At 37.1% G+C, this 14,332-nt stretch overlaps 1 long non-coding RNA gene across 1 annotated transcript in view; it reads right to left on the bottom strand.

Moving 5' to 3' along the window:
• The window catches only part of LOC138707630 (uncharacterized), a 66,840-nt gene extending 53,938 nt beyond the window's left edge, over positions 1–12,902 (bottom strand). The window contains exon 1 of the long non-coding RNA XR_011334302.1: positions 12,339–12,902. This is a non-coding gene — a long non-coding RNA (uncharacterized lncRNA). The remainder of the gene's footprint in view (positions 1–12,338) is intronic.
• Between the last annotated feature and the right edge of the window lie 1,430 nt (positions 12,903–14,332).

The raw sequence follows: 14,332 nt of genomic DNA, 5'->3' as shown, positions 1-14,332 counted from the left end.
TAGGCAAACGGACAGTACCTGTGCGAAAATATGATTCAATATTGAAAGCTCTTTCGTCACCGGAAAACGCGAACATATTTCTGGAACGTACTATACTCAGTAACTCAGTATTGCTTACTATCTGCGGTCTTGGTTCTGTGTGGAGTTGGAACTTCCTTAGTAAAAGGGGTGGGAGTGAAGTACATTCAAAAACTCAGGTACAATAAAAATTGAAGTAAAAATAAAATGATGTCCCTATATGTTGTCTGTAAAACAAAACACTGATTTTTTAATATTGCACTTGTGTTTTAAATCTTTAATAACATAATAGAGAGTTAAGAAGGAATATTCACTTAAATTCCATAGTAGTATAATATTATACTGTATTAAGTGAATGAAACACATCATTCATAAAGAAAGTGATATTCCAAAGAAAAAGATTGAGTATGACATGATAAGTTGGAATTTATATTGATGGTATCTTTAGCCTTACAAAAGTAATCAATAAACTAATCAAAACAATATTACAGTACAAAGCAAAGTTACCTAGGTACTGTATCTGTTTTAAGTGTAACTAATATTACATAACAAAACTCTTATCGCATTATGCTTTTAAGGTGATATTTATGAGCAACTTCCTATCATCAGAACATTAAATTATTTTCTCGAAATCTGTTGAAGCTATAGAGCTGACATTTTTATAACACATGGGCACATATCTTTTGCTTATGATGTAACAGTAGTTGCTTTGTTAATTCATTTCCTTACAAACAATTTCCATGCGAATATTTTCAAAAATTTCAATACCCTATCTTCAGTAATACATATATACGGTATATTAGATTTACGAAAACATTCTGTAAGGCTACTAAATAAATAGGCCTATTTCACTTTCCTATACGAAGAAAATTCACTTTCCTATACGAAGAATTGAGAAAATATTTCTTTGAATAAAAAAATCAAACTTGTGAAAAATGAGCATTAAAATTAAAACTTACATTCTTATAATGCACTTATACTTCTCAGGCAAATCTAAAAATTAACATGGATACAGTTTTAATAAGTTCTCTTCCCTTTATCTATTTAATCAGTGCTGGCCATCCCTGAATATAGCTCGACCAAGCGGCATATACCACCTCTTTCGTCTGTCTCTTTCCTTTCCGCTGTAAAGCGCTCAGGCTCTCCTGGGCTCTAAAGCGCGCGCTTGCTCCTGTGTGTATCAATTGACATGCCTGATCTACGACATCGGGCGCTGATCTTGTTATTTGGTCCGTAAAATGTAAGATGGTGCTGACCGCAATTTCGCATCCTATTATATTCATTGATGGCACCATCTTCCACATTTATGATCGATTATATGACTTCATCTGCAGAGAAAATGCGCCCAATGCGGGAATGTTTCGTAATATTGGAAGTGAAATACATTCTCAGAGTAGGCCTATTTTAATCTGACAGAAATTTGGGTATATGTGAATTCCTACAAACCCCTCAGGCGCTGAAAGTGACCGCTCACCGAACGTTGCACCGAACGAACGAGAGACTGGAGATGCGTAAATACTAAATACTGGTCTAGGGGTAGAAATCAACGAGATAGAAAGAGAAGAATCTTTCTCTTTCTAACTCGTTGGTAGAAATGCATAGCAGTTTGAGAGTGACAGACCATGGAATTGTATTGTACGTGTAGTGAGAAGAAAAGCCTCGACTCGTAGTGAATAAATTTAATTTTTAAAATATTATACGTCTACAAACAACAAATATATATGGCGCTGCTTCCAAACAAGGTGCCGAGCTAAAGTATAGGCCTATGTCCAGTTGTTTTACCATTTACCATTTTATTCTTTCAATTGTCTGGTTGGGTATATTTCGAGGTTTCTACCAACTTTAGGGCAAAAATCACTTAATCCAATGGCGAATCCATTTCACTATCACAAATTTAACGGACGCTAGACAATCGCGCAGATGATACATCGGCGTTAAATAATCGGTGAAAAGAAATGGCTGGATTTGAATCCGCAAACATCGGACCTAAATGCGAACATATTTGTGGTGTCGGAATGTATCTGATTTGGTGTACAATTGGACCGAGAATATACAGTGTTTACTTTATAACACTCCCCTATATCCGTCTCTCTCAACCTCTGTCTCTTTTTTTCCCTTGGCGAGTGAAAGGTACGAACAGTAGGTATGAATACAGCTCTTTAGGTCATTCGTATTACATCACATTAAATTCACGTTCCATAAAATTTGAATCACATCGACCTATCGACTTTAAAATATGTAACTGAAGAGAGAAAAAAAAAGAATTCGACGTCTTCTTGCTTCAATTACTGAATACGAAAGCAGGAATGTTAAGTTAAAATTCAATTTATTATGTTCCTGTTACTCGTTAAGTCGTTCCAAGAAGTATGTAATATAAAATTTCTTGAAAACGTAGCACTTAATATAAAAGTTTATTGTCTTTTTTTCCTTGTAGTTCGTCATTCATCACAATTTAAAGTGTAGTAATGTAGTTGTAAATTAGACGAAGGCTGAAGAATGTCATTCAAAAAGAAGCCGTTGCCGACTTGTGGGCTTCATAACAATCTCGCCCATGCACTCGTTGTTACTAATGAAATTCTGTGCTATAAATAAATCTGGTATGTTAATATTTTTTGTCCTCATCAGGGTCTCTCATTTCCGCGCTTTGTGGCGGCAGGCTCCTGGGAATCCTGACTTGCAATGACATTGAAAAGCAATTCACAACGGAATTTAATTCTAAGACCATGAATTCACGAGTGCACAGTTATTGTTATTCCTTTATCCTACAGTATATCTAGTGCATCGAAGTTCAAGGACGTATTGGTATACCTAAGGAGTGCGTGGTAGCGTCTCGATTAAGGCGTAACACTACAAGCCGGAAGGTCGCGGGTTCGATTCCCGATGGAGTCACTGGTTTTTCCATTGATCTAATCCTTCCATCCGCACTATGGCCCCGGGGTTCACTCAGGCTCTAACAGAAATGAGTACCTGAGGCATTTCCTTGGGGGTAAAGGCGGGAATTACATCCCTACTGCCATTATTACTATTAGTCCTATTATTATTATTATTATCATCATCATTATTATTATTACTATTCTTATTTTATTATTATTATTATTATTATTATTATTATCAATAATTGTCTTATTTTTTTATACATTGTATGCCTCATTTATTTTGACCTGCTGTTCACATTTTATTATGCTTTTTCCTTTCTTTCAGTATGTTATATATTATGTCTGATTTCTTCTTACTTGTTGTTCACATTTTATTATTATTATTATTATTATTATTATTATTATTATTATTATTATTATTATTATTATTATCCGGTTTTCGGCGTAATAGATCGACTATTGATCAGATTTTTTGTATTCGGCAGATAATGGAGAAAAAATGGGAGTATAAGGGTACAGTACATCAGTTATTCATAGATTTCAAAAAGGCATATGACTCGGTTAAGAGGGAAGTATTATATGATATTCTTATTGAATTTGGTATTCCCAAGAAACTAGTTCGATTAATTAAAATGTGTCTCAGTGAAACATACAGCAGAGTCCGTATAGGTCAGTTTCTATCTGATCCTTTTCCAATTCACTGCGGGCTAAAGCAGGGAGATGCACTATCACCTTTACTTTTTAACTTCGCTATAGAATATGCCATTAGGAAAGTTCAGGATAACAGGCAGGGTTTGGAATTGAACGGGCTACATCAGCTTCTTGTCTATGCGGATGACGTGAATATGTTAGGAGAAAATACACAAACGGTTAGGGAAAACACGGAAATTTTACTTGAAGCAAGTAAAGCGATCGGTTTGGAAGTAAATCCCGAAAAGACAAAGTATATGATTATGTCTCGTGACGGGAATATTGTACGAAATGGAAATATAAATATTGGAGATTTATCCTTCGAAGAGGTGGAAAAATTCAAATATCTTGGAGCAACAGTAACAAATATAAATGACACTCGGGAGGAAATTAAACGCAGAATAAATATGGGAAATGCGTGTTATTATTCAGTTGAGAAGCTCTTATCATCCAGTCTGCTCTCCAAAAATCTGAAAGTTAGAATTTATAAAACAGTTATATTACCGGTTCTTCTATATGGCTGTGAAACTTGGACTCTCACTCTGAGAGAGGAACATAGGTAAGGGTGTTTGAGAATAAGGTGCTTAGGAAAATATTTGGGGCTAAGCGGGATGAAGTTACAGGAGAATGGAGAAAGTTACACAACACAGAACTGCACACATTGTATTCTTCACCTGACATAATTAGGAACTTGAAATCCAGACGTTTGAGATGGGCAGGGCATGTAGCACGTATGGGCGAATCCAGAAATGCATATAGAGTGTTAGTTGGGAGACCGGAGGGAAAAAGACCTTTAGGGAGGCCGAGACGTAGATGTGAGGATAATATTAAAATGGATTTGAGGGAGGTGGGATATGATGATAGAGACTGGCTTAATCTTGCACAGGATAGGGACCGATGGCGGGCTTATGTGAGGGCGGCAATGAACCTTCGGGTTCCTTAAAAGCCATTTGTAAGTAAGTATTATTATTATCTTATTCAGTTTTGTGTGTAAAATTGTAGTGTACTTTGTAAATTTGTAGTGTTTTTGTAACGCAGTTTTTACTCCTGATTGAGTGTTAGAGAAGGCCGTATGGCCTTAACTCTGCCAGGTTAAATAAATTATTATTATTATTATTATTATTATTATTATTATTATTATTATTATTTGGGGCTAAGCGGGATGAAGTTACAGGAGAATGGAGAAAGTTACACAACACAGAACTGCACGCATTGTATTCTTCATCTGACATAATTAGGAACATTAAATCCAGACGTTTGAGATGGGCAGGGCATGTAGCACGTATGGGCGAATCCAGAAATGCATATAGAGTGTTAGTTGGGAGACCGGAGGGAAAAAGACCTTTAGGGAGGCCGAGACGTAGATGGGAGGATAATATTAAAATGGATTTGAGGGAGGTGGGGTATGATGATAGAGACTGGATTAATCTTGCACAGGATAGGGACCGCTGGCGGGCTTATGTGAGGGCGGCAATGAACCTTCGGGTTCCTTAAAAGCCATTTGTAAGTAAGTATTATTATTATTATTATTATTATTATTATTATTATTATTATTAAATGCCGAGCTTTAATTTCTCGCCTCTCTGGGCCGATTTGACCTGACATGGGGTTATTTTATTTTACCTATATAGGGCCTACCTACATTTAAATCACGGCGATTTGAAGTTGGAATTCGTAATCCACAAACATTCTGTTGTTTTCGTTGCTATCTCTGTCTGGTTTTACTTTTGTCATTCTTTCAAGCTAGGGAAATAAATATAAAATACAAATTACAAAAACCAGCTTTCCGTAAGATGGTTCTGGTTCCACCGCTGTGGAGTAACGGTTAGCACATTTGATCGTGAAACGTGCGGGTCCGTGTTCAAATCCTGGTTAGGACAAATTACCTGGTTGGGGTTATCTCCTGGGTTTACTCCCAGCCAATTGAAGCGGAATTACTTGGCAACTTTCGCGTTGGACCTCGAACTCATTTCGCCATCGTTCATTCACATACCATCACCATCCATAACATAGTCCGGATTAAGTACACTGTGCGGCGTGCTGTACTTGTATAAGAGCGCGGTCATTCGGCTACAAATATCACTCACAAGACAGGTGTGGTAAGTACAATAAGCCTCAGGCTGAGGCGCAAGCTTTGGGTCCCTCAGTAAAAGAGAAAAAAGACGGTGCTGACAATTACAAAATTTGACCAACCAACCATCTCCGTATCCCAGTGTGTCTCACCAATGAAACTCTGCGACATGTCTTGAGAAATAGCCTACTTCCTTCTATTATGGGTACCGGTCCAATGTTTCATGGAGAAGTTGTGTATTTGGCTGGTTATCTCCATCTTATATCACCTAAGTTCGTACCAGGTCTCACGTTAAATAGAATGGTGCGAAATAAGAAGGAATATGAGGTACTGGTAAAATGGAATTTGTAAAGGAAGACGAAAAATCTACCGTAAAATATTCCTCCGATAGCCTATTGTTTATCACAAGTGGACCTACCGTTCTACTCAGAAACAAACATTCTCATGAGGACAGATAAAAACGTTATGTTTTTTTTTCTTCCACCATGTTAATAATGTGAAAACAAGTGCTTATACAAATTATGGCCACTCGAGCGCAATTACGAGGTTCGACCAGAAAGTAAGTTTCCCTGGGGCCGTTTATAGAAGGAAAACACAATTTCATGGAAAGATTTATTGGAACAGATACTGCAATTGTCGAGCTATTTTTAACATATATCTCACTGGAATTGAGACACTTGTCATACCAGGGGATCAACTTTTGTATCCCTGTGTCGTAGAAGTCTGCCATCTATAATCGGAACCAGTATGTGAGAGCCGTCTACACCTCTATGTTGATCCTACGATATGACAAAAGTCTCAGTTCTGTTGGAAAATAAGTTGAAAATTAGCTCAACAATTGCTGTACCGGTATCTGTTCCAATAAATTTTCCAAAGAAATTCTGTTTTCTTTCTGTAAACGGTACCAGGGAAACTTATTTTTACTTACTTACTTACTTACTTACTTACTGGCTTTTAAGGAACCCGGCGGTTCATTGCCGCCCTCACATAAGCCCGCCATTGGTCCCTATCCTGAGCAAGATTAATCCAGTCTCTGCCATCATATCCTACCTCCCTCAAATCCATTTTAATATTATCTTCCCATCTACGTCTCGGCCTCCCCAAAGGTCTTTTGCCCTCTGGCCTCCCAACTAACATTCTATATGCATTTCACTTATTTTTACTGCCCTCGTAATTGAGATCGAGTTGCCAAGATTTGTTTGTATAAGCACTTGTTTTGGCATTATTAACATGATGGAAGAAAAAAATAACTATTTTATTTGCTCCCATAAGAATGTTGTCAGTGCCGAGATTGAAATCCGAGTTCTCGCAATGTTAGCCTGCGCTCCATCCACAGACAAATAACATAGACTCAACACTGAGGTAATAGTTATTACTCGACCAAGACCAGTGGAGTCCTGCAGCCCGGAGCCGTGGCGCTTCTGCTCCTTCGTTCGTAATACCGCATCGCGATAGTTCACATTACGCCCGCGGCTCCACTCGCCTTGGTCGAGTAATACACAGTAACCGACTGAATTTAAATTATGTCGGAATTATACACAAAAGTGTGAAGGTGTTGCGGATGGCATCCCTAATCAATATCAGAGAAGTGAAGCATAAGATATGAGTGTGGTGAGATATAACTGAAATACAACAGTTATGTGGTAAAATTTGTTCAAGAGCAATTATGAAATAAGTTTCTGTTTGACTTGGATTCACAGCCACAAGAGGAGTGCACTGTGCTCAATCTGAGGAATACAAGATGACGATGTGAATGGAGTCAGTGGAATTAACGCCAAATGCGTACCGGACTCCAACATCTATTCATTCTAACAGAAGTGACAATTTGCTTCCTTCAATTGCCTGTCAGCATTCATACATGTACTATATATACAATCATTCCTTTTATAAATTTTCTACGTCACTTCCTGATATTGTTACAATGCTGCGTACTTGGTCCAGCTGGATCTTATAAGAAGTAGGACCTGTACCGGTATTCTTATGTTTTGGCCTATTTTACTTCTCGTTTTATCAGCGTTTTTGGCTCAAGTGTTAGAGCCCTGATCTTCCATCCACACGGACCTATTCGTTCCCCGGCCAAGTTGTGATGGAATTTGTGGAGGACAAAACAGATGCTGCAATGGGATTTTCTTTAGGTACTCCCGTTTCCCCTCAGTCATTCCACCAAAATCCTCCACCTATCATTTGTAATAGTACAAATTTGCTGGGGTGAATTCTTGAGTGTAGTAAACGTTTACGATGCTGATATAGAAAGGATTGGGCTCCAGGGTCCAGTAGCTTATCACGCTACTCGTGTGCGGATGACATCTGACTTTATCAGAGGCTGAGGCAGGATGGCCCACCTGTTAGGATCGGCTGATCAGGAAGACCTTGGGGTTCCAGGCCACTGGAGTTTATCAGACCACTCCTCAGCGAAGTAGGACCTGGCTCTGTCAGGGGCTGAGGCAGGGATGACCCACTCGTTAGCGTCGGATTCACGAATGTCGAACTTGAATTATCATCGTGTTGTACAGTATATGGCGCACAATGGGCCAACTCGTGCCTAAGTGTATGGATTCGTCCTGCGTCCAGCCCTCGTAAAGCCAAGCCAAGCAAGCAAGTCCTTAATCCAACCAGAATAGAGGTATCGTGTGGTTAGTACGATGATCACTAAGCCGCTATAACTGACTTTCCTTCATCACGGTACTGGATGGGCACCGGTCCCATACATTGGCCGAAATTTCTTGAAGAAATACGAATGTTTTAAAATTAAACGCAGAATAAACATGGGAAAGGCCTCTATTATTCGGCTGAGAAGCTGTGATCCAGTCTGCTCTAAAAAAAGCTGAAAGTTAGAATTTATAAAACATTTATAATACCGGTTGTTCTGTATGGTCGTGAAACTTGGACTCTCACTTTGAGAGAGGAACAGAGGTTAAGGGTGTTTGAGATATGATGCTTAGGAAAATATTTGGAGCTAAGAGAGATGAAGTTACAGGAGAATGGAGAAAGTTACACAACGCAGAACTGCACGCATTGTATTCTTCACCTAACATAATTGGGAACATTAAATCCAGACGTTTGAGATGGGCAGAGCATGTAGCACGTATGGGCGAATCCAGAAATGCATATAGAGTGTTAGTTGGGACGCCGGAGGGAAAAAGTCTTTGGGGGCCGAGACGTAAATGGGAGGGTAATATTAAAATGGATTTGAGAGAGGTGGGATATGATGGTAGGAACTGGATTAATCTTGCTCAGGATAGAGACCGATGGCGGGCTTATGTGGGAGCGACAATAAACCTCCGGATTCTCTAAAAACTATTTGTAAGCTTTAAAACTCTTATGCTCTACGCACATAGTCTGTTTTGTTTGACCGAAAGTTTCCTAAAGTAATACCACGACAAGTAGTTGTTTTTGACGGTGGAGCAAAATACAGCAATTTTATCCGACCTAAAATGCGTAAAACACAATCTAAAATGACATAATTATTCATTTAATCGTTTTCCCTCCTTTCTCTATAATTTGAGGTATTTTTCTTATCTGTAAAATATAGGACTTCATTTAAAAGAATAATAAAAATATCACGTGAATGAACAATCTTAGATTGCCCAAATTAATCTTATCATATATGTACCTGAATGCAGCATTTCATACACAGGCCTATTATGGATAAGTGTGCAATGTTTCATTACTCTATGTGTAGCAATTCAAGAAATATTTTATTTTTAGTAAGTTAAAATGTAAAAACTATGATTTGCGGTAAAATCGCTTAAAAGTGTACATTCATTTTGAATATACTAACCACTTATAGGGGAAAAACTGAAACTTGGAATAAAAATATTGCGATGAAATTTTCAGTACAGGTATTCCTCAAGAAACAGTAGGCTATTTTGGCGCCATATTTAAAATTTGAAGAAAATGAACAATTGACCAAAACTCAGAAGTGGGTCGCCTGAACATGCATATCACTTTTAAATGACGATTTTTGTAGATATAGAAATGAAATTATAAATTATTTGGGTGTATTTATTGTACATAAATTTATGAGAAATGAATTATGTATATATACAGAGTGAACCGTAAGTAATATCATTAAATTCAGGAGGTTATTCATTGCGGTATTCCAAACAAAAATGTTCAATATAATTTTGCTCGTTTTTGCTTTCTTTTCAAAAAAAATGTTTTATATGAAGCATTTCATAGCATGTTTTGGGAAAGCCATTGATTTAATTCCCACTATGTTCAGTCAATTTAAGACAGCAGTGTATTATGATAAATTATTAAAAGAATTTTAGCTTTGTCCTTTAAATGTGCACAAATTTGATCCGAACAAATGTAACTCTTCGTTCTGCAAAGGTATTTTATAATATTACATTTGTTCGGATCAAATTTCTGCACATTTAAAGGACAAAACTAAAATTATTTCAATAATTTATTATCATAATACCATGCTCTCTTAAATTGACTGCGCATATTGGGAATTGCATCAAAGGATTTCCCAAAACACGCTATGAAATGTTTCATATAAAACAATTTTTATCTCGGTACGGAATCAAGAACGACCAAAATTATATTAAACTTCTTTGGTTTGAAATATCTCAAAGAATACCACCCTCAATTTAATGGCGTTACTTAGGGTTCACCTTGTATATAGTATTGCTCAGATTGATATGTACATATCTTATGTCTTATTGGTATCAGTTATGAGATTTTTAGACATTTGACTAAACAATATATGTATATATATATATATATATATATATATATATATATATATATATGGAACTTAGAGTTTGTTAATGAGGACAATTGACTCAACTTAAGAAAGCTTATTGTGGAATCCAATTAACAAAATTCATCTTATTGTGATGCATATTAAATTTTTTAACTAGCCACGATTCTTTAATAATCGTTCAAGAATATAAAATGTAAAGAAGAGCTGTTAAGGTACACCATAAGCTGTATATGTGCTGATATTAAAATATTCATATTCATAAACTGTAATCGGTAACATCATTCGGGACAATAAATTAAGTGAATTATTGCAAAACACGGAAAACATTTAATGGGTGTATGTGTAATCTTCGTGACATTATTCTTTAATAATGTGCATATCAAGCAACTCTTAAAAAACTGAACATGAAACAAACGTGTGGAACAATCTGAGAAGAAAGTACTCTCCACTGGTACACAGGCGGAGAAAAAAAGGTCAAATTATACATTTCCAGTAGTCCCATACTAACTGCTATATTGTATTAGTTTTCACAAAGTTTCAGTGTAATTTTTTTTAAATCAAAATATATAATTGTATATATTCTAAGGTTAAAATAAACTTAACAACGATGTCTTCAAATATTTAGGAAGTGGATGGAACATGGCCGAGACTTCAATTTGTCTATTTTGTATTACAATAAAGAACAGTCGAATGTCTTAAGTCGAACTTGTGGCTTTCTGCTTCATATTCAGTCTGTTCCAATCATGTAAGTGAAATGTTTTCTTCTCAAAGTGCTTCTTGCTTCCGAAGTCGATTGTTATTATTAACTCTTGCCTTAAGGACAACGCTCTTACTTTTTTTACTTAAATACAGATTGCAAGTACGTCATAACCTCGTATATTTAAACAAAACTTTGTCATGAGAATTGTGGTTATAACTATAATTCTTTACTCAACACCAGTTTTATGATAAAAAGGCTGTTCATAATGGATGGCGTGATAAATCGATAACGCAACAGTGATCGAAACTGAATCACTCCGAGGAAAACCATCACATAAGATTTCTGGGATTTAACCTCAACCCCTGTATTAAGAAATTGTCGGTTTATAGAGCTAGAACTGGGCAGCATAAGGATCGGTAATTATATCTTAAAAAGGAATATGTTGAAAACATTTTATATCCCTTGATAAAACTAAAATACATCAATAGTACTGTTACATAAACATCTTATCATATTCTAGGCAGCATGATATGGCTGACAAATTTGTTTAATTAGTGGATATGTACATGCGTTAATGTGTTTGTAATATACTACATATCACATTCGCAGAAGTTATAATACATTAATTTCGAATCAAACAATAAACATGAGTAGATGAACTTGTGGAATTCAAACAAGCACGCACGTACGCATGCACGCACGCTCGCAAAGGAAGATACATTGTTCCCTTTTAATTACTTCGTAAATAAACATTTAGAGAAAATGTTACATAAAATCATGCGATGTCAGAATGTTCTTGTCAGGCTATTTAATAATAATGTAAAATAAACAAAACGATTAACTAATTACTAGTTTTAGTATTGTGTATTTCTTTTAATCATGTCACTACAATTATAATAATTATCTCTTTCAAGGATCCTGTCTTTCCTCTTCATGGAATATGGCCCAATAGTAAACAAACATATGCAAGTAGTAATTTTCCTTGTTCCTATACTCGACATGACGCAAGACCCTCGTTTGCTAACACGAAACATTGAAAAAACAATCATTCTTGAGAGAGGGAGAAAGTCCCTGAAGACTGCGATGGAATTATTGAAACCGCGTTGATTGCAGTAATGAACTTAGGACTTTATGCGAGAAACACTAAAGAGACCCTACTATTTATATTTGATATTACCCTCCTCACAGATATTTAAATTTTATGAAAAATTATATTATGATAGAATTTCTATTTAAAATGTTGAAAATTAATATGAAAATCTCACTTACCAGTGAGTGCCGCGTAGATCTCCGCAGTGGCTCCGTCTTCTCAGGCGCGGACGGACAGAACCCGATAAAATTTCTCCCTCATCAGAAAGAAGGAAGATAATAGAAGTGTTACCCTCCCTCTCCGCTTCAACAACCTCGGATGTAAAAGGAGGGGGCTGGCCAGATTGTACACTGAAGAGTTCTTGGAAACAGGAATTAATTGGGCCCACCACCGTGGGGTTATGTCCCCCTAAGAGGAAGTCGACTCCATTCCCCTTATCGACTTCATTGTTGAAGACAAGAGTCCGCGTCGCGTCGCGTCTCGTCTCGTCTCGCCTCGTCCACACGTCTTGGTCCGAGTTCACACTTCACTTGCTTGCGATCAGAACTACTACAATAGCGCATGTCTGGAACTTGCCCAAGATTTCTAGTTCCTAGTATTGTACATAGTGCCACACACACTTCCTGAGCTGAGAGCAGACGCACACGTAATTATTGCCCCACGTCAGAATGCTACAGTTCGGGCGCATTCGATACCCATACGCCCCAAGGTATGCGTGAAAATGACCAGCAGGTCCGGAGCTCGATCATCGGACCTGCAGGCGTTCTCCTGGTTTCCTTTGATATCTCTAGCAGTGGCGGCTCCTGCATATTTCTTAAGAGGAGGAAAGAAGTTAACAGTGCAAAATGACACCTTCTTGAGAGAAACAAGATACAAATTAGCCTACATGCATACATGTAAGACCAAGTAGTGTTAGGGCTGGCCTTCCCTTTTGTATAGCAATAATCTGTTTTTGTAAACTGAGTTTCCTAAATTGTCCAAAATATAATTGGTTTTCACTTCCATTCATTGTTGAATAATTGCACAAATTAACAATTACAAGGAAATTCACAACCTCGCAGCATTTTTCACGCACACTACAGCATCACACGTGTTGGAAGAGACCAGCTACTAACACGTAACCGGAACCGTTTTACGAAAGTGAGTATGAGAAATAATCTGTTAGGAAAGCGAGAACACTGCACCCACCCACGTGGTCTGTGTTACCACATGTACATTTTACGAGTTCAGTATCACATGCTTTTGAAGAATATCAGTTCTTGTAAAGTCATACTACCATTATTGTTCAAAGCTGCCGGTGGCCGATTAATTTTTTTATGTTAAAAATAATGTAGTTTGCAGAACTTTAAATTTCAAATATATTTGTACAAAACTGACAACTTGGCTGTTGTCCTGTCTAGTAGACAATGAATGGAAATGAATTTCAGAGGCCAAAAAGATCTGCGATACTAACTTAGAATTACTTCCTCTTTGTTTTATATAAATCCAACTTCAACTTTCAGATATCCTCGAAAGTTTCAAACCATGAATATAGCTTATATAAAGTGCAATGAATATATTTTGATTTATAATTTTAAAAAAAGTTTATATGGTGTCTTTCATAGCTTTGCGTTAAAACTGTTTTTATTGTGTCTCCTCCTAGATGACGTGTTATAGTCTGGTTGAATGCAGCATCGTTAGATGGCAGCGGTAGCGAGCTTGCTGCAAGACTATTTCCTGCCCATGCGCTGATTCAGAGGAGGATCTCCTCCCTATCCGTTCATTTACTTGCTTTAAAACTCTGCTTCTTTCTCTGGCCGCTAGCGCGCTGTTGTCTATGTGTGTTAACTGCAGTAAAGGAGGAATGGATTGGCTTTCCTCCACACAAACAATCTCGCATCCTTCTCACAGCTTTCTAGCAGCACATGAGTGCGTGTGGTTTAAAACTCGATCAACCGAGGTTTTCTTATAGCTGTGAACTTAAAAATTATCGAATCTTCCTCGAATTTCAAGGCATATATTTCATTTGGTATTTATTTTCAAAAGAAGAAAAATGTGAGGAGGACGTTCCTCCCTTCCCTCCCCCGAGGAACCGCCACTGATCTCTAGTAGGCCTAATTTATGCGGAGGTGGCAAAATGGAAGCGCAGAACCGATCATTTATATATTCGTGAATACAATAGACAAAATGCAAA

Source organism: Periplaneta americana, chromosome 10, assembly GCF_040183065.1.
Source record: "Periplaneta americana isolate PAMFEO1 chromosome 10, P.americana_PAMFEO1_priV1, whole genome shotgun sequence".
In the NCBI taxonomy this organism is placed as follows: Eukaryota; Metazoa; Arthropoda; class Insecta; order Blattodea; family Blattidae; genus Periplaneta; species Periplaneta americana.
This window is presented reverse-complemented; position numbering and strand designations above follow the sequence as displayed.